The following is a 20,656-nucleotide window of genomic DNA, read 5'->3' as shown; positions in this document are numbered from 1 at the left end:
ATGAGGAAAGCTCACAAAGAGCTTGGACATGGATAGGATCAGGTCTGGCTCTGATCTTCTTCGCAGTCCATCATCCAGCTAACTAACGTTTCCTCAATTCATACAACTTGAGCAGATGGGGTTCTGGAGAGCTTGTAAGACATGTTGGGCAGGCCTTCACAAGACAAAATAATGTCTTTATAAAATCAACACTGCCTTTCCTTCTATCTTCTTTCTTTAACGTGAACATGTGTACTTGCGGGTAGATTGTTGTGGAGCATAACGATACTCATTTCAAGACATTTACAAATGCATACATTGGGACTACCACACGTGGGAAGGTTTGAGGAATTTTCATGTGGGAGTGTGAAGCAAAGTCATGACATGAAATATTACCAGTTATCGTGTTGTAGTCGAGTAATTTTAGTGTAGGACACATTGCTTTTTGTGTAAAATAATCAAAAAGGTGCCAATGGGGGCCTTACATATATACATCCACATCACGTGACTAGAAAACGAAATAATAATGGTGAACTTTTTAAGGGGGCAATCTGGGGTATGGCATGTACTGTCACAAAAATAAATCACCAATTGCAAGAATCTGTAAAATACAAGGGAGGATTGTAATTGATAGTGATTATATAAATGTTAAAGTCCAGTTCTGGGCCACCCCTCTCTCATCCACCCCCCCCCCCCCCCCCCCCCTGTGTGTGTGGGGGGCAGTTAGTGTGTGTGTGAAGTTGCTGCCCCCCCCCCCCCCCGCAATCGCACATTGGGGAAACAGACCCAACGGGTCTGCACTTGGTCTAGTAACTATTAAAACTCTGATCTTGGATGTGTGTGTGTTTGTAATCAGATCTTCGTGAAAAATCTATGCGCTAACAGTAACATTTTAAAATATTCCAGTAGAGATTTTTCCCGTGGGGTCCAAAACTACTTATCTGAAAAATTAATGCTTTATTTCTCATTATTAATGAAAATGTTCAAAGATCTGACAAAACTTTGGATTTCAAATGTTTTTTCCAGTTAAAATCATTTCTCAGAGCTTCAAACACACTTTGATACAAAGTTGCAAGACAGGAACTCTCTGAACTTTTCAGCTTAATGGAATCTCACAGCAAGTGCACATTTGCAAAAATGTTGCCATCTGAAAGTGGCATAACGGCCAAACACAGCCAAAAAGCTTCCAGCTTATTTTCCCGTACTACAGTAAGTCTGAAGTATGGTCCTGATCTGTAAAATTGCCAATTTTATAGGCAGGTACATTTAAATAAATTTACCTGGGGGGAGGGGGGGGGGGGGGAGATCACTGTTAGCCCGAGGTTAAAGAGGATAATAAAATAGACATAATCTTCTCCGACAAATCCCATATAATTTTTAGAAGAGTCCAGGACATGACCTCGAATGTTATCTAAATATTAAACATTGTTAAAAGAATACTATCTAATCAGGGTTTCATTTCAAACTGCTGATGGCTTTTGATTTTGTGGGATTAAATCTAACTTTACATATTGGGCCAATCGCTACTAATTGGGTGATAATTCTTCAGTCCAACTTTGCACATTGATGGGTAAAGTTTTACGGAAGATTATTCCAGTTTTTGAAACATTGTCCCCACCTTATGCTGTAATGCTGGTGGTTGAGGATGCAAGGAATTCGATGGTGTCGCTCACATACCAACAGATATACAGTAAAGGCTTAATTAAAGTACATAGAACATTGAAGAGCACAACACAGGCCCTTCAGCTCACACTGTCCATGCTAAACATGATGCCATGTAAAACCTTTGCCTGCACGTGATCCATATCCATCCATTGCCTGCATAGCAGAAACTGTTCCTGCAGCAAACATATAGAATAAGTTCATAGCTCACTAAAGGTGGCAAGCACAAATATATAGGGTGGATAAGAAGGCAGAACAATGGCTTCATTGCCAGGGTACAAGGGACAGCAATCATGATGCAGTTCTGTAGGACTTTGGTAGAGTGATACAGTGTGGAAACGGGCCCAACTTGCCCACATCAGCCAACATGTCCCAGCTACGCTGGTCCCACCTGCCACATTTGGAGTATTTCATGCAGTTCTCATCACCCCATTACAAGAAAGAGGTGGAGGTTTTGGAGAGGGTGCAGAGGTGATTTACCAGAATGCTGCCTGGTTCAAGGGTTTCAGCTACAGGGAGTGGTTGGATAAACATAGATTGCTTTCTCCGGAATGACAGACGTTGAGGGGCGACTTGATAAAGTATATAAAATGATGAGTAGCATCGATAGGGTAGACAATCAGAACCTTTATCCCCTGTGTGGAAAATGTCAAATACTAAAGAGCATAGCTATAAGGTGAGAGGGGGAAGGTGTAACGGAGATGTGGGTGAAAGTGTTTTTACATAGAGTGATGGAGACCTGGAACACACTGCCAGTGGTGGTGGTGGAGGCAGATATGATAGTTGTCTTTAGGAGGCTTTTACTTAGGCACATGGAAGTGCAGGCTATACAGGAATATAGATTATGTACAGCCAGATGAGATGAGTTTAACTAGGCATCATATTTGGCACAAACATCAAGGATTGAAGGGCCCATTCCAGTGTTATATGTTAAAAGCGTTCATGATAAAACTCTGATTTTACCTATTTTACCCAGAACCAATTGTTGCAGCTTGGCAGTGAGGAATAGTGTAAGAAGGAATTGCAGATGCTGGTTTAAACCAAAGATAGACTCAAAAAGCTGGAGTAACTCAGCGGGACGGGCAGTTTCTCTAGAGAGAAGAATGGGTGACGATTTGGGTCAAGACCCTTCTTCAGACAGACTAGGAATTTAAACTCAATGACAGTTTTATTTTTGGAATAATGGTCCGTTTGGCTGCTGAAAATGTTGCGATTCTAAAAATACATGCGTTTGGACCCAGTGGGCGAGACCCATATTTTAATGCTAAATGTGTTTCTTAATGCAGTAAATGTGCCACATGAATAGTTTCCATGTACTAAGCCCTGATATTTATGTCAATACCAGTCCAATTGTTACTATGCTCATCAGCGATCAATATGAGGTGCCAAAATAGCTGGAGGTTATTCTTTTTTTAAAAAGCTTCCCGGCATATGCAGAACCTTTTCAACCAATGTGAAGATGTAGAGTGATAACTTCAACTTCATAATTGCTGCCAGGCTCATTGAGGCAAAGCCAGCACATGAAATAACAAAATGGATGAAATGAATCCGAGAATAGCTTTTGGAATCTAAAGCAATGACATGCCCCAAGTATGCCACTTTTCAAATCTCTGCCTCTCAAATTTCAAATGTTATTCAGATTTTTAAGTACTGACATTTTTATCCTTCAATCCAAGTGTTGAAAGGTTTTGAGTTCCAGCATGTTACAAAGTAATTTGAACTTCTCATTGTACTTGTCAGAGCTATTGTTGATTTTCAGGAAAATAGGGCTCGCTATATTTGGAGTTGTAACTTGGCTTTATGCATGTTTCTCTCCCCCCCCCCTCAGGTGTGCAAGAATATGCCCCATGTTGTGTTGCTGTTGGATTTTTTCCATTGTGTGCATAAGATTGCGCTGTGCATTACTGCTGCACCTGTAACACAGCTATATTGCTGCATGAGTTTATGAATGCATTTGTAGGTAATGCTGCAGTCCAGGCTATCGGAAGCATAGCGGGATAACACAGCAGCTTCACTGGTGTGAAGACTTACAGATGCAAAGGAAGATGTGACAATTTGTCACGTGCTCATTCACTCAAGATGTGAGTTTAAGGTTGTTAAAGTAATGGAGCAAATTGAAGGTCTTGCATGAAGAAATGTCAGCCCGTCCCAAAGTGCTTTTAACCAATAAATAACTTCTCAGGGAGTTGTTCCCTGTTCTAGGGAAATATTGCAGATGATTTTTATGCTGCATACTCTCTCAAATATTGGAATAAAAACCACTCGGCCTCTTGGTTGAGTGACACGTGCTGACAACCACTCAACAACCCTTTTCTAATCCAAATTGGGCAGCGAGACATTGTGTTCCCTCTTCAAGGTTAAAGGTGCCTTGGTTTTAACATTCTAAGGGAGAGTAGCACATCTGTGCATGCACCTCTCCAATGAAGTGTTGGCCTCAATTATGTGCTCTAGTCTGTGAAATGATGCTTAAACTCCAATGACCCTTGAGGTGGCAAGAAAGAATTTGCAATGTGAGGTCTGCCAGTTATAGTATGTAGAACCAGACTGAGGAATCTAACCCAAGCTGATGAAGAACAGTGGTTCCCAACCTTTTTTAGCTCATGGCCCCCTTAGGATCTTTTAATTTTTCTGTGCCCCCCCCCCCCCCCCCCGACATTATTAGCGGAAAAAAAAGGTTTTTCAATATTATAATACATTTCATTAAAATATCAGTCTATTAATTGCACATATATTCTCTTTTATTCTATTCCACAAACATCAAACATATTTCAACTACATAGATTTAAATTTATTAGAACTGAAATTTAGGGTAACTCTGTGGTCCCCTTCATTGAACCTGTGGTCCCCTTCATTGAACCTGTGGCCCCCTTCATTGAACCTGTGGTCCCCTAAATCCCAAAATGTTTCTGTGGCCCCCCTGAAATTTGTTTCTGTGGCCCCAGGTTAGGAATCACTGATGTAGAACGTAGACAATAGAAAATAGATCATGGCCTTTAGCCCACAGTCAGCCTTTGGTGACATGGATGTAAAATTATAATTGAGAGACTAGCAGGAGGCAAGATATTTTTTTTATGTAGAGGCTACTGAGTGTTTATTAGAGTGTCTACTAAAGATGACCAGGCAAAAGGGAAGCTGCTATCTTTAGTGAAGTAGGGGATTGGAGGTCCTGGCATACTAGAATGGCATGGAGACAGCAGGTATGTGGATTTGTAGTAGAGATTGGGTGTGTTGGGTAGTCTTTCAGTGTAATATCGTAGCAGGGACAATGTGAGCTCGATGACTGATTTTTTTTTTTTTGATAATAGAAAAAAAACTGCTGATTTGGGCGATTTGAAATATAAAGAGAACATTCTGGGAACACTAATACTGGACCTCGTTGTAATAATACTGCAGCTCATAGACCAATGGGTTAGAGTGGGAGTGGGTCAGAGAATTAAAGTCAAAGACAATGGGAAGCTCAAGGTGACACCCATGGATTGACTATATTCCACCAAGCAATCAGCCACTCTCCCTTTGTTTTTTCTTCAATGCAGAAAAGGTTGTGAGATCAAAAACAAATGCAATGCCATCATTTTTCGAGGTATGTGGCAATAATGTGATATAATCCAGTACAAAAAAGGCCCACCAAACTGTATTCTGAAGTTGCCTTTATTGCCCACAGTCATAACCAGGGTGTCCAATTTCTTCTGAAATAGCTTCTTCTAGATTTGGACTGCATACAATGTCTCTCTCAAAGGGCATTTTACCCCTTCCAAAATTAAATTAGCTCCTCGTTTTAGCATAGTGATGTTTTAATATCTTGCAGTGTGTGTGTTTTGTTATATTTTGTATATGTTGTAGAATCTGTGCATTATTGAGCATAAAAAACGACTGAAAGAACTCAATGGGTCAAGCAGCATTTATGGAGTTAAGGGCATGTGTGTATTAATAAGACCCGGGCCACTGATTTGTTGGCATTTCCATAACAAGTGATTCGGTTTCAGCTTCAGACTGACAAAAGGCAAAATTAATATTTATGAAAGAAAATTCCAACAAAACAACTTGCATTTTTTCAGTGCAACGTCAGCATTATATTGATCTTCAGAAAGGCACAAGGAAATTTGATGCTGAACCAAAGAGCATCATGTCACAGGAGATAACCAAAACCTTGCAGAAAGATAAGAGGGTCAAATATTTTCCTCGCTCTCGGTTTAGTAATGTTTGATTTAGCAATGTTTGATTGGTGAAGACAGTTGCAGTCAGTGAAGGCAAATTTTGGAAATGTGATGCACATATACCTCTGTGTCGCACATCCAGGTATTGCAACTGGAAACAAATTTCTACCCCCACATTTTCAGAGGGAGTTTCGGAAGAGCAAATAGAGGTTGGGACGTGGATGGGATATTGTGGGGGGGAGGCTGTGGGAAGAGGGGGGTAGTGGGTGGGGTTAGGGGATGGTTAAGCAATGAAATCCTAATAAAGCAGCAGGAATAAGCAGCGATGTTGTGAATGATCAAGGGGACAAACAAGAAAGGATTTAGAAGTGATGGCAACAAAGCAAATGGCAACACTTTGTAACTTTATAAAACTTTAGACCACATTTGGAGTAGCGTGCACAGTAGATAATTTTAGTACCAAAGTTTGCCAAACAAACAGTTTTTCACTGTACCTTGGTACACGTGGCAATAATAAATCTGAACCTAAACCTCAACGAAATAAGGGCTGAAGGATGCGGTCGATTTAAAGGGAAGGATGAATGGAAACGAGGAACTGCAGATGCTAGTTTATGCCAACGATAGACACTGGAGAACTCAGCGGGTCAGTGGACAAAAAAGTGGACAAAAAAAATGGGTGACATTTCGGGTTGGGACCTTTTATTGACCCCGACCCAAAATGTCACCCATCCTTTGTCTCCAGAGATGCTGCCTGAGCCTCTGAGTTACTCCAGCACTGTGTCTATCTTTTGATGAATGTAAAACTCGAGTGGGACAAGGCCCAATCCAGAATAAGCAAACATTTATACTGACTTTGTAATAAAGTCTGGAATTGACAAATACCTAAGGGATAAAACAAAGCCTGGATTTTCGGAAGTGAACTCTACTGCCCTCAATTCGAACCAGTGTGTCCAAGCCCCCCCTGAATTTTCCTTCTCTGGCATTAGAATGCTAATCCCAGTATCCCTCATGATCATGGAGTTATGTGGAATCTTTGAGTGGCAACATTGCTTGCAACAACATAATGAGGTGATGACATGGGCTGGCCAGAGAAGACCCCTTTCAATACACCCAAATGGTCTCCTCAAGTATATATATAAAACTAAAAGTGGACCCAGTCAAGGCCTATCAGAATCCAAGGACAGAACAAGACACCCATCACTCTCTGTGTAAAAAAAAAAAACGTGTCCCCCACCTAACCTTTAACCATTCCCCCTCTGACCTTTAAACTATGCCCTGTAGTCTTTGATATTTCCACCCTCAGAAAAAAATCTTCTGACCGGCTACATTATCGACGTTGCTTGTCATTTTCGATATTTCTATCAGGTCTCTCCTCGATCTCCATTGTTCCAGAGTTCCAAGTATCCAACATCTCTTTACAGTCAACATCCTCAAATCGAGGCAGAATCCTAGTCACTCTCTTTCACATCCCCTCCAAAGCCTCCACCCTCCTTCCTGCAATGGGGCAACCAGAACTGCAACTCCAAATGCACCCTAATCAAGTTCAAGTTCAAGTGAATTTATTGTCATTTGTCCCTGTATAAGACAATGAAATTCTTGCTTTGCTTAAGCACACAGAGCATAGTAGGCATTTACTACAACACAGATAAGTGTGTCCATATACCATAATATAAATATATACACACATGAATAAACTGATAAAGTGCAAATAACAGAAAATGGGTTCATAATAATCAGAGTTTTGTCCGAGCCAGGTTTAATAGGCTGATGGCTGTGGGGAAGTAGCTATTCCTGAACCCGGTTGTTGCAGTCTTCAGGCTCCTGTACCTTCTACCTGAAGGTAGCAGGGAGATGAGTGTGTGGCCAGGATGGTGTGGGTCTTTGATGATACTGCCAGCCTTTTTGAGGCAGCGACTGCGATAAATCCCCTCGATGGAAGGAAGGTCAGAGCCGATGATGGACTGGGCAGTGTTTACTACTTTTTGTAGTCTTTTCCTCTCCAGGGCGCTCAAATTGCCGAACCAAGCCACGATGCAACCGGTCAGCATGCTCTCTACTGTGCACTTGTAGAGGTTAGAGAGAGTCTTCCTTGACAAACCGACTCTCCGTAATCTTCTCAGGAAGTAGAGGCGTTGATGAGCTTCTGCCCTAAATCAATGTTTTACGAAGCTGCAATATGAATCCCTAACGCTTTTACTCAATACCCCAACCGATGAAGGCAAGCATACAACATCTCTTCTATATCACTCTATCTTCTTGTGTTACCACTTTCAAGAACCATGGATTGAGACCTCATGAACATTCTGTACCTCATGCTGTTTAAGGTCTTGCCATTAATTATATACTTATTGGAAAGTATACAGTTGCATTTGCATTCAACCTGCAAAGTGCAATATCTCACTCTTGCTAGTTCACCCAGCAGGTTCAGCAAAGGTTCTTAAAACGTTCTGACATGTAAACCGAGAAATGCTCTCCGCTTCATAGGGAACAGTGGACATAATCCAGACCTAACACAAACAGTGTGGCTATGAAGGTACACAAAAAAGCTGGAGAAACTCAGCGGGTGCAGCAGCATCTATGGAGCGAAGGAAATAGGCAACGTTTCGGGCCAAAACCCTTCTTCAGACTAGTGTAGCTATGACTTCTGGATAGAGATATGAGGTGAAAATCTTGGAATATTTTTAAAGAAACGTCAAGTAGATGCAACTAGGAGGCAGAGAACATTCAAATTAACACTTTATGAATGGAATACCATCAAATAAGTATGGATTTTACCCTCTCTCTCAGATTACTTGAATCGGTGAGATTAGCCTTCCAAATGCAGAGAAGGTAAACTAGTTAAGAGTGAAGAACACTGGCAGGCAGGAAATCCACTCAAAGCCCATTTAATTTTTATTGTTTCAGAAGCAGTCCTTTCTGATATTCTGATAGACGTAAATCATATATTAGCGGCCTCACACAAATTAACAACAAACCATATGGGGATTTGAAATCTTTATTTAAAATTGATTTTTGTGAAGAGATTCCATTGCCAAGATTATCTCTTTAATAATAGGATAGTCATGATAAAAATACATTAGTTGTACTTACTCATTTATTAAAGTTCCCTGCAAGCATTGTCTTTGCTTCCAAAGGTACGCATGAAGCGGTAAATGACTCCTGCTGATTGAACTTTGAAGCTGCAGGCCGCAGTACTTAATTAAAATGCACCAGCTGTTGATTGTCAGAAGTACTATTGACAGATTACAGTTATCGCTGCTGTACATTTTATGCACTGAAGGTTTAATTTTGTCATGCTTGAAAGATTGGTAATGTTTTGCTATCAATGCTACTCATAACTGCAACAGTAGAATGGTTATGCAGCACAATGAACATATTTTTTTTGTTTAGTTTATTGTCACATGTACCGAGGTACCGTGAAAAGCTTTTGCTGCATGCTAACCAGTCAGCAGAAACGCAATACATGATTACAATCGAGCCATCCATGGTGTACAGATGCATGATAAGGGGAATAATGTTTAGTGCAATATAACGTCCAGTAAAGTCCTATTAAAGATAGAGCGAGGGTCTCCAGGGAGGTAGATAGTAGCTCAGGACCATTCTCTAGTTGTTGATAGGATTGCTCAGTTGTCCGATAACAGCCTGGAAGAAACTTTCCCTGAATCTGGAGGTGTGCGTTTTCACACCTTTGTACATCTTGCCTGATGGGAGATGGGAGAAGAACGGAGTGACCAGGGTGAGACTCGTGCATGATATTGTGTATGATAATCAATAATCTTTTTCTGAGTCAAAATCTCAGATTCTATATTATGATGAATGGTCGTAATGTAGCTGCTGCCTGTGAATTGCAAGCCAACTTGTAATGCTTCCAAATGCAGGAAAAAATCCATGACAGTAATTTATTAAGGAAAAATATTTCATTGTAGCAATTTATTTCTTAACTAACACCCAGTTTGACTCGAGGGGAAACATAACACCCATTTAGCACAGCAAAAATGTGTGAAATCCAATTTCTTGGCATGGTCCTTATCTCTACTTATAAGCTTTAGGTGTTCATGGAAACGACTTCTGCCCGGCATGCTTATATTTATTCAGAAGCACTAAAAGTGTCACAATATTGACATTTCAATGGATGCAAACATGCAATGTTATAAACTATTGGTTCATTCCACATTATCACGATGTAGCATCCATTATAACATGCATATTATCTATATGGAGTTTGTACGTTCTCCCTTGACCGTGTGCGTTTTCTCCAGGTGATTCGGTTTCTTCCCACATTCCAAAGATGTGCAGGTTTATAGGTTATAGTTTAATTGGCTTCTGTAAGTTCACCCTAGTGTGTAGGATATTACGTTGGGGGGTTGGAGGTTTGCTGGTTGGTGCAGCTTTGGTGGCCGAAGGGCCCGTTTACCACCCTGTATCTCGAAAACAAAACTATCCCGACCTTTGACATCCCGACCTTTGCAATTAAATCCCGTTTTACGCAAGCTCAGTGGAAACAGCTCATCTAATAATTGAGTTTTTTAGATTTATCATGACCACTGCCTCATTTCTTCAGACTGCAGTTGTTGGTAATAATTTTCAATCTGATATTTATTATTTTTCCCTCCTTCCTTCATGTGGTTCCCCATCATCCATCAACCTGCTCTCCACATGTTTCCTAGTATCTACCACCTCCACTCCTCTCTACATGTGATGAAAGACAATTGGCCTGATTCTTTCTATAATTTCTGCTAGATCAACCGACTGTTTGTATTATTGTTCAAAACTTTCCATCATGAAAATATAATTGTACAAAGTGTATTTTTTATGCCTTTCGGTAACTTCTGTGATACCTCAGTGTGCCTCAGCTGGATTATAAATCCTTGATTTATTGCCATTAAAATGTTAAATCCAATTTAATAACCGCTTTCCCATTCTCCTGGTCTCACAGCCATACAAGTATTACGTGTATTCAAACATGAATGGGTTTTCACAAAGGATTTGTTTTGAAACACCGATGCCTTTTCCAAATAAGTGCTTCCCCAAGGCTAAGTGGCCAGAAATAACTGCTGAGATAGAAGTGCAGTCTTTGTATTTGTCGTTTGCTGATGCCAACTGCTGCAAGAAGGTGAATTGGGTATCTTCCAACCTAAGAATATGAACATTGAGTTCTCTAATTAACTTACAAACGATCCTTCCTACCCCCGCCCACCCCATTTCCTTGTGCCCCATTAGAAATCTCTGCCCCCTCCATCACCATTCGCCTGTATTCTATCCATTGGCTTCACAATGCATCTTCTATCCTTATCTCACACTTGTTTTTTCACCTCTGGTCTTTGCCCAATCATCTGTTTATCAACTACCCCCCATCCCCTCACCTGTATCCACTTATCACTTTCCAAGCTTTGTCTTGTTACCCCTCTCTTCCAGGTTTGACCCGAATATCGGTCCTGACCCAAAATATCACCCATCCACATAGGCCAGAAATCCTGCCTGACCCATTGATTTACTCCAGAACTGCGTCTTTTTTCGTAAGCCAGCATCTGCAGTTCCTTGTATCTAGACTCACAATGTTGACCACTCACAGCATCGGGGCTTTGCATGACATGATATCATGCAGTGGGGAGAGGTGCAGACTGTGCAAGCTCATTAGACAGCTGATACAATCTTTAAAACAGATTATAAAAGGACGATAATGTTGCCAGTTCTTAAACTGTCAAGGATGCTAAATAATCTGAATGGCCCCAATGTGCAATTGAATGATCTTGATAAAACACAAGTGAATCTCTTTACTCTATGTTGTGGAAATACTCAAACAACCTCCTCTGATGCTGCACGTCCCTTAAACACAACTCAAGCAAATTCTATATGTAAGCCATGTTACACAAAACTAAAGCTCTAGTTTTAGGAAGGAGTTAATGTTGAAGCAATTGTATTTTGATAAAGTTCTCAATCAATTCAACAATGGTGAAAGTGAAGCTTAGCCCTGTCAAGTATTGTCTTGTTGGTAGCGCTCTTATCTCCAGATACAATGTTAAATCGCATGTCATTGACTTGAGCACAAACATCTAAGTCAGCACCCCAGTGCACTGGGAGAGTACTGCAGTTGCTGGTTTACAAAAAAACACACAAAGTGCTGGGGTAACTCAGCAGGTCAGGCTGCATCTCTGGAGGACATGGATCGGTGACATTTCATGTTGAGAAACTTCTTTGGACTAATTGTGGTAGGGTAAAGGAGGCATGTACGTTGTACCTTGAACCTTCCGAAGAGTCCACCAGGGACTATACTGGAAGCTGGATAATTTTATACAGGACAAATTAAAAAAATGTTTTTACATTTATCAAGCCAATTAATCAAACTAATTAACCTAAAACCTGTCCGTCTTTGGAAAGTGGGAGGAAACCGAAGAACTCGGAGAAAACCCACGTAGGCCACGGGGAGAACATACAAACTCCGCACAGACAGCGCCCGTAGTCATGATTGAACCCGGGTCTCCGGTGCTGCGTTTTGCTGCAAGGCAGCAACTCTACCGCTGCCCCACCATGACTGCTGGAAGAGAGATTGTGGTGGGAGGGGGGAAGAAAGCTAGAAGAGAGACTTCCAGTCTTCTCTCCCCAACCCCCCACCGCCCTCACATCACAATCAGCTTGAAGAAGGTACCCGACCCGAAATGTCACCTATCTACAGTATGTCCTTGAAAAAGTCTACCTGATCCGTTCAGTTACTCCAGCACTTTGTGTCAATTAATTTGAATCCCTATCTGCTCTCTGAGGGGTATTTAAAATCTCCTGCGGTTGTTTTGTAAAGACGAGTTTGGAAGTTATATACAATGTCTTGGCCTCGGTTTATTGCCCACCCACCATAACTACAACAGATTACATTGCCACATTGTGGTTTGTGGGTGTTTTTCACAATTGATTGTCATATTTCCTACATTATGGCACTGACTGCAATTCAGGGTTTCATTAGTTGAAGGGTGCCGAGGGACATTTTGAAAACAAAGGGAAAGGTCCTTCATAAATTGACATATTTTATTTTTCAAGGACGTTAATGAGGCAAATACGTTAGTTCTTGAACAGCAGAACTTGACAGCCAGTGCATCTGCCATCACATTAGATATTATGTACCAAACTCTTTCATTAGTTCAAGGATTGATAGCTAACTGCTTTTAGAGAAACACTAATCACCTTATACATCGAACAGTGGTGACTTAACTCGATGTGTACCATATTTCACTCCCAATCCAGATTTAGTTGTTGCTGCATGTTATGTTTTGATGGTTGAAATTTATGTTTTGTGATTAAAGCCATTTCCATGGGAATGTTCCAAATTTACAACCACTCATGTTTTGAGGCTGACAGTTGTGACACCTAATGAACAAAGCTTGCAAGCAACAAATACAATATTGTGCAATTAAGAAGTATGGTTTATAAAACTATCCTTTATACTTAGATATTTCAATTTTCTAGTATATTAGTGCTCTATTTTCTGTGCTCATCAGGCATGAGTCAAGTAAATCTTACTATGTAAGATTTGTTTTAATTATAAGCTAAATATATAAGACCAGAGGCACCTGGGTGGCATGATGACAGAGATTTGCTGCCTTACAGCGCTTGCAGTACCAGAGACCCGAGTTTGATCCTGGCTATGGGTGTTTGTCTGTACGGAGTTTGTCAGTTCTCCCCGTGACCAGCGTGGGTTTTCTCTGAGAACTTCGGTTTCCTCCCACACTCCAAAAGACATACAGGTTTGTAGGTTAATTGGCTTGGTATAATTGTATATTGTCCTTAGTGTAGGATAGTGTTAATATGCGGGGATCGCTGGTCGATGTTCCAACTATCGCTTCTAGCTCTTGTGCAGCCCCTCCTTCCACCACATGATTATGGCTCATTCCCCTCTACTCTTTTAATCTAGATGAAGTGTCTCGACCTGAAACGTCAACTGTTCATTTCTCTATATTGATGCTGGATGACACTCAGAGTTCCTCCAGCAGCTTTCCTTTTTATTGAAACAATGTCTAGAATTGACTCTCACGTAATAATAAATATTGGATGTCACAGGAAGAAAGTGCTTGAACCAACATATCGGTTCAATCATCCCACTCGTTTTACATAGCATGGAAAAATATCTTTGTTCTAAAACGGCATCCAATTCTCTTTTAAAAGTTGCCTTTCAATGTATCAGATCAGTTTCAGTTTAGTTTATTGCCACATGTACCGAAGTGCAGTGAAAAGCTCTTTGTTACGTGCTAACCAGTCAGCAGAAAGACAATACATGTTTACAATCAGTCCATATACAGTGTATAGATACGTGATAAGGGAATTATGTTTAGTGCAAGGTAAAGCCAGCAAAGTCCGGTCAAGGATAGTCCGAGGGACATCAAAGTGATAGATAGTAGGTCAGCACTGCTCTCTGGTTGTGGTAGGATGATTCAGTTGCCATGATGCCATGATGGTCAAATCATGCTTACCAAAGTCATTAACCACACACTATGTGAACAAATAGTCCTCATCCTCCTCACAATCCCTGCATGTATTTGTTGTCTGAAGAGGAAGTCTTAATCAAATCACGCAAGTACTGGTTAATTGGTGCACTCGTAGAAATATCCCCTTGCACAGTATGATGTTTTCAAGACAGGAGAACAGATAGATCTTTGGGCTGGAGCTGTAAATAGCTCGTTCTAAGCTTCCTCCCAGTCTAGTTTCAGATAAAATAAAATACTGTTAAGCACTTGCGCATCCAAACCTTATTTTGCAAAAACACAATAACAGTTCCCCATTACTATACTTAACCACCGTAGGTTTGATCCCTGTATCTGCTTGGCCAAACCCTTCTAGCCTCATGCAAGCAGAGACACTCCAAAATGTCACACAGTCCCAAGCGTTCTTCCATAAGATCGACACAGGACCTCGTGGGAGCGGCCTTTTATAGGCCCCCGAAACTTGAGGGGCCGAACCATATGGAGGTGGTCTCTTTACAGTCCAATAACAGATATCGATTCACACAGTACATGATAGACATTTCCCTAACCCTATAATACAGTAACCATTACAATGTATTCAAATGGAGCTTCTGGAAGGAAGCAAACATAGCAACATTTGCCCAGATATTCAAGAAACCCAGACAAGGCACAACACTTAACCCAATCAATATCTAGCAAAGTAAAGCTTTGCAACAATTTTTACAATATGTATGTCTAGTTTGCATTCACCCAATCAGTTTCAGGCAATTTACACCTAATTGCAAGAATCTGCAGATGTCCCATTATTTCCCTGCAACTCTTATCTGGGCTCTAGACAAGCTGGCACCATTCTACAGCTTGTCCCATTTCTGCAGCAGGCACATTTAAATTGACCAATTGGCCTTGCAGCCCAGAAGCCTTTACTCAATTTTTGTGTCCTGGCATCTCCAATTAACAGAACAAACTATGATCAAAGCCTTCTGGCCATCTTTTTCACAACTGGATGCTTTAATACATTAAAATATTCTGGTGAAGGGCCATTGTTAGGATATAATATCCAGGACATAATTGTGACTGATAGCATTTTTAATATTTCCACAAGACACCAAAGCTTTTTTTTACGGAAGAAAATTAACTACATTTAAAAATTAAACGAGCAGTTAATAGTTTGACATGGTTAATCTATTTGAATAATGACTGAGAAGTACCTTCAGAAAATCATCGCTCCTGCTGGTGATGGCCTTGCACAGTAAATAAATTTCCTCAAATTAACTTGACCTGTGAAATGGATAATGTGAAGAAATATAATAGCGTTCACAAAATAAAAAGCTGCTGTAGATTGTATAATTGTTTAAAATTTGCATTGTGTGAAAAACAAAACGCTAGGATTGAATATCTAGTCCAAGCGATGGACTATCAAGGAAAGTAGCCAACCTGACTTTACAACTCTTTCGTGCACTGACATACTTTGGGGCAAATTTACAACAGAATGGTTGACTCTTAACCATCGTGCTGCAAGCAAGCAAACTATTAATCTCAACAGTGATAAGGGATTAGCGACAAATTTTGACCTTACCAGTCATATTCATATGTAATAAGTGAATAAGCAAAATCCCTGGTCACTGTGCTGTGCAATTTTGTTCAGGGATAGCATTTTCGAAACTGCCTATTACTAAAATATTTTGACTGACTTTCAATTTTTTAATCTTAATTGTTCACTCAGTATTTTAACAATCCATCATATTGAAAGGATAATGAAAGGTTTGTCAGGTTGAGAGGGATATGTGCCAAATATGGGCAAATGGGACGAGCTTAGGTCGGGCATCTTAGTCGGCATGGACGAGTTGAGCCAAAGGTCCTGTTCACATGCTGTAGGACTCTGTGGCTCTGTGATTCCAACAAGTTCGTTTTCCAAGGGATAATGCTTCTGAACCAACAATTGCTACTTGATTCAATAATAAGTCCCAGAATTAGATCATCTACCATTGCAACTTTTATCCAATGGGGATTATGAAATTATCAAATGCAATGTTAGGTTGAAAAACAGAGTAACAACAAAAATACTAGACTCTTGGTTTTGGCATCCAACTGCTCATTAATGTCAGTAAATGAATCAAGCGTATTACTGGGGGAACTGCAGCTGAATAGTGAGAAGTGCTGAAAGGACCTAACACAATTTGAAACAAAATTCACATCCTTCATAAGTTCTACGCAAGTTTTAAAGCAACAGATTTATGTCAGGGAGATTTAAAGTGAGGAAAAAAAGAAAAAAAAAGAAAGAACATTAAAATGGTAAGAATAAACCCAAGTGTTGAGGGGATATACACGAAATGGAAAACAGGTGAGCAAATGCAGCTTATTCAAAAATAAGTGCACAAGCAATTTAAACCTTTTCACAATTATATTAGAAGACAGTTGCTCCAAGCAATCTAGATACCTTAAAAGGTAAATTTGCAGATAAAAGCAAGGAAATGCTTTCTTGCTAATCTTCATGGTAGAGAAACAAAATAGAATGGAGCACCAGTTAATTAAACACATTGATATGCTTTCTTTGTATCTTTAATATACTTTAGGACTGTTGAGAGGGCACATACGAAGAGTTGAGGCCAAGGTATGATAAGCTATGATAATATTGAATGACAGGACTGGCTTGAAGGCCTTGTGACCTGCTCCTGCTTTCTTGTAGCTGTGACCTTGCTCACAATCCACCCCGCCCCCAATCCTTGCAAGCATTTCATTTGAGGGCAGAAATGCACAAAGGTTTAGGAGAATCATCAGTTTGGAAAACAAATGTCCAATAATAACAGGCAAACCTGAGGACCTAATGTTCCAATGAAAACTGAATTGCAAAATTGTCTCTTCAGTTGGAAACTTCCAAATGTAACTCCGTTTTAACAAAGACATTTAGGACAGACATGTCTGTTCAGGATAATTTATCTGAATCTAACTCAAAATAGCCTGATCAGAAAGAAACAGATGGCTTGGGAAAAAGTGATTCAAGTCGAAGGAACCTCAGTGGATATTTTAAGGAACTGTAGCAGTAAACCGGGAAATGTCATTGAACATAGTCTACAGGGCATTAGTGAGATTCTCCATGGGGAAACTCTAAGTGAACATTAAAACTCAATGAATTGGTGCTAAAGTACTCTTGTTGGGTGACTATCGAGGTGGTAAATGGCAGAGGGTAGGAATGTTACTGAGGCATTTGAGCTGTACATATTCTGTGGTGTCCCATGGGATCTATACTGGAGCTTCAGTAGATCTTGACAGCAGTTAATAACTTGGATAATACAATACAGAGATATTTTACCATGTTCACCCATCGACACATATTGGTTTGCACTATGTATAGTCAATGGATCTTAAAGTTACACTTAAGTTGAATTAAGCAGATGAATATCAACACAGATATATTTTGATTTGGAAGAAGAGATAGATTATTTATTATTAATTAAAGTATGCAAAGATTGGAAGCCTACAAAACTAATCCTTAAAAATGTAGCGATCAGCGACAAAACAATAAGACTAATGGAACATCAACATTTTGAAACAGACGACTATATTAGAGAGGTGAGGAAATTTTACAACAGGCAGAGAAAGAGCAAACTTGACAACACTTTGGAGATTCCAGCACCTGTTCCAGACGTCGTGCCTTGGAAAAGATCCATCAACCTTGAAGTGAACAAACCACTGATTCAGCTGAAAGTTGTCACAATTCCAGGTGTTCGATGTTGGTTAAATTAGGTTTGCATCTTGTCGAATATCAAAGCAGGATGGGTGGTATGATTTAGGCTTTAATCTTCACACCTGGGTCAGGCCAAAGTGACAGAGGATAGAAAGAAAATCTATCCAAAAGATGGAAGTGTGGACAAAACTCAATATTGACAATTAATTGCATTAAATCTGACATTTTTACCTGTTGAATTTTACGAGACGTGAAGCTCAGCTGAGTGATTTGCCTTCAGATATTTGGTAAAACAGGTTTGAGAGTCTGAATGATGTTCTGAACACACAACGATCCTTGTTATTAATCTTACTTCAGCAGCCATTTGCTACCTGGTGTGGTGGTTAATTGCTCACATGCTTGCTTGCACTGCATCTAGAATTGGCAATTTGACCTGTTTCGACCTTGTTTTATTGGGTAAGAGGCAACCTGTTCAGTTTTCATCTGGAGAAAAATACTGGCAATTACATCTCATCCCAGTGGTCGGTCAAGCCAATCAATTTTGTACCTTAAGCCAATTGTTGAGTGAACAAATCATTTGCTAATTAAACTTCAAATAAAACACCATTACCATTTTTTTGCTTCACTGACAACCTTAAATAGTTTGAAATGTTAAATAATATTTCAGTGGAGTTCCTGCAACTTCAGTGGAAGTTTAATGACAAATGTTTCATTTCAGTATTATTGTCCCCAGAGTTGCCCAGTTACCATCTGCTATAGGTGGTGCAATGAATATAGAGACTCCCACAAGAAAATTCCCAGCAAAAGTGATAACACTTTTTAATTTACTAATTTCTCCCTCAGAGTTCATGGCCAGGGTCGAATCATGCTGGCTTCACGATCGTCTGTTGCTGATCTAATTGCATAAAAATTGAAAATATGGATTTTCTGTGCTTTGCTACTAACTGGGAGCTGGATTGAATTTTAATTGCTGTGTTTGGTCTACAGTTAGAGCAGTGTGAGCCATCTTTCATTTTAATCAGTGGCATAGAGCATAACTATTTATTACCACAGAAGACAAAACGGTATGCTGTGAAGCTCAGATATTGGTGGCTTTACCTGGTAGAGGAAAATTCACTGTCCTGCTAAAATAACTGTAGCGTGTGTTTGCTTTGAATGGAAACCTTTCTGGGCTGCGTCTAACCTGAGGTTTGCTGAGAGGAAAAATAGGGAGCTGTTCACCGGTTCATTTTTGTTTATCTGATATCTCTCTGCCTGAGGGATGACAGAGAGACTGACTTTGGACTTTAGAGATACAGTGCATAAACAGGCCCTTCAGCCCATCGTGCCTGCTCCAACCAGTGATCACCATGTACAGTAGCGCTATCCTACACACTAGGGACACTTTACAATTTTACCAAAGCCAATTAACCTCCAAATCTGTACGTCTTTGTAGTGTGGGAGGAAACCGGAGCACCTGGAAACATCCCACGCCATCACAGGGAGATTTTTTGATATTAATGGAAGCATGGGATTAGGGCACGAACGTGGCATTAAACTAGAAGATCTTATATAATGGAAGAGCTAGTGTGTACCACTAGACTCAGGAATAGTTTCTTCTCCTCTGTTATCAGGCATCTAAACATAATCCAGGGCACTGTCTGATTCACCACTGTGGATATATTTGTCTATGGAACTACTGCGCTCTAATGCTGTATTATAACCTGCACTCTGCATCTTCCCCTGCTTACCTACTGTATTTGAGTTTGACTTGATTGTATTTACGTATTGTATTATCTGAATGGATAGCATGCAAATCAAAGCTTTTCACTGTACCTCAATACACGTATAGATAATAAACTTAAACTTATCGGGTTTACCCTTGCTCCTATTTCTGCCGCACTTACAAATTCTGCCAGTCATGACATGAATGACTTTTCATTAAAAATTGTTGACAAATATTTGGTAGTTTAACAAGGCACCTACGCAGATTAAATTACTTCACATAGTGTGAGCCTTCCTCCCAGGCAATAAAAATAAAATTATTTTTACCTACAATCTCTCCCAGTGTTTTGTGTCGCCACAATCAGCAATGCTGCAGTAGGGATGAAGGTTGAAATCATGGTGAGGTGGCAGGACTAAGTTATGCAGGGATCGAACAGATGCTGTGTAATCACACATTGTGATCCCATTTCACCTTTGTCAGTGCAATTCAATTAGGTCCCTTGTCCCCACTTGACATATTCTGCATGATTTAGCCTAATTCACCACTTAGCTGAACAGCCATGATTCTTGCCTTACAATCTATACACTTTTCCAACTTCTGTGCATCTGGAGACAAATTGTGCATATGGATTAGTTTAGTTCAGAGATGCAGTGCAGAAACTGGCCCTTCATCCCATCAAGTCCACGCCGACCACCCTGATCCCCGTACGTTAGGGACAATTTACAATTTATTTTTACAAAATGACCCTAAAAATCTGTACATCTTTGGAGTGTGGGCAGAAACCGGAGCAACTGGGAAAAACCCACACGGTAACGGGGAGAATGTACAAACCCTGTACAGATAGCACCCGTAGTTAGGATCGAACCTGCTTCTTTGTCATTGTAAAGCAGCAACTCCACTTCGGCGCCATTGTGGGCCCGATCTGGGACAATGCAACATGTATTCATATTGTTGGACTGCTGGCTCTGAATACTCAGCTTAAGGACAAAGGGAGCAATAGACTGTCCCATTTATGTTCAATGCT

General features: G+C 40.3%; 1 protein-coding gene across 6 annotated transcripts in view; it reads left to right on the top strand.

Moving 5' to 3' along the window:
* opcml (opioid binding protein/cell adhesion molecule-like) overlaps nt 1-20,656 on the top strand; it is a 798,950-nt gene that overhangs the window by 375,872 nt on the left and 402,422 nt on the right. The window lies entirely within an intron of this gene.

Source organism: Leucoraja erinacea, chromosome 32 (genome assembly GCF_028641065.1).
Source record: "Leucoraja erinacea ecotype New England chromosome 32, Leri_hhj_1, whole genome shotgun sequence".
Lineage (NCBI taxonomy): Eukaryota > Metazoa > Chordata > Chondrichthyes > Rajiformes > Rajidae > Leucoraja > Leucoraja erinaceus.
The sequence above is the reverse complement of the archived record's forward strand: the minus strand, read 5'-3'. Positions and strand labels throughout refer to the sequence as shown.